The sequence below is a fragment of the Daktulosphaira vitifoliae genome, unplaced genomic scaffold (assembly GCF_025091365.1).
Source record: "Daktulosphaira vitifoliae isolate Bord-2020 unplaced genomic scaffold, ASM2509136v1 Scaffold_3266, whole genome shotgun sequence".
NCBI classification, from domain to species: domain Eukaryota; kingdom Metazoa; phylum Arthropoda; class Insecta; order Hemiptera; family Phylloxeridae; genus Daktulosphaira; species Daktulosphaira vitifoliae.
In genome coordinates, this window is record NW_026102826.1 from 1 (window position 1) to 477 (window position 477).

The 477-nt window shown below is 25.6% G+C and overlaps 1 long non-coding RNA gene across 1 annotated transcript; it reads left to right on the forward strand.

Annotated features, from left to right (window-relative positions):
- Positions 1–274, forward strand: LOC126910034 (uncharacterized). Its single transcript, XR_007705169.1, has 2 exons — positions 1–75; positions 157–274. It is a non-coding gene; the product is annotated as an uncharacterized LOC126910034 (long non-coding RNA).
- The last annotated feature ends 203 nt before the right edge of the window (positions 275–477 follow it).

Here is a 477-nt window from a genome sequence, read left to right on the forward strand (position 1 = left end):
CTGAAGTAATAACATATGACGTCTTACTGTTGTACATATTAATTATTGTCAGTAATTAATAAATTACATTAATTAGTTAAGGCTGACTTTATTTTACTCAATGGTTTTACTTGCATAACCGTCCTATTAATTATTTATGTTATTTTTTCTTTTCAGGCGATCGTTTAATTTTCGAAGGCATTCTATACGAAATACTTTTTACTTATATAACTAAATCAGATGTTTTATTTTTTCGTACCTATTGAAATATATAACACTTTTTTGAATGCATATATATATTTGAGTTTTATTTTTTTTACAAAAACCAATGGCACTCCTAGAGTGTGATTCCCTGTTAGTAAAAAATCTTTGCTGCTCTATCTTCTTAACCAGGCCATTCTAATAGAGAAAAGTAAAACGTAAAAATGATAATAACTTCTAAAGTACTATTTCAAAAGTCGTTATTGACCGATTGATTATTTTATTATCTTATAAAAA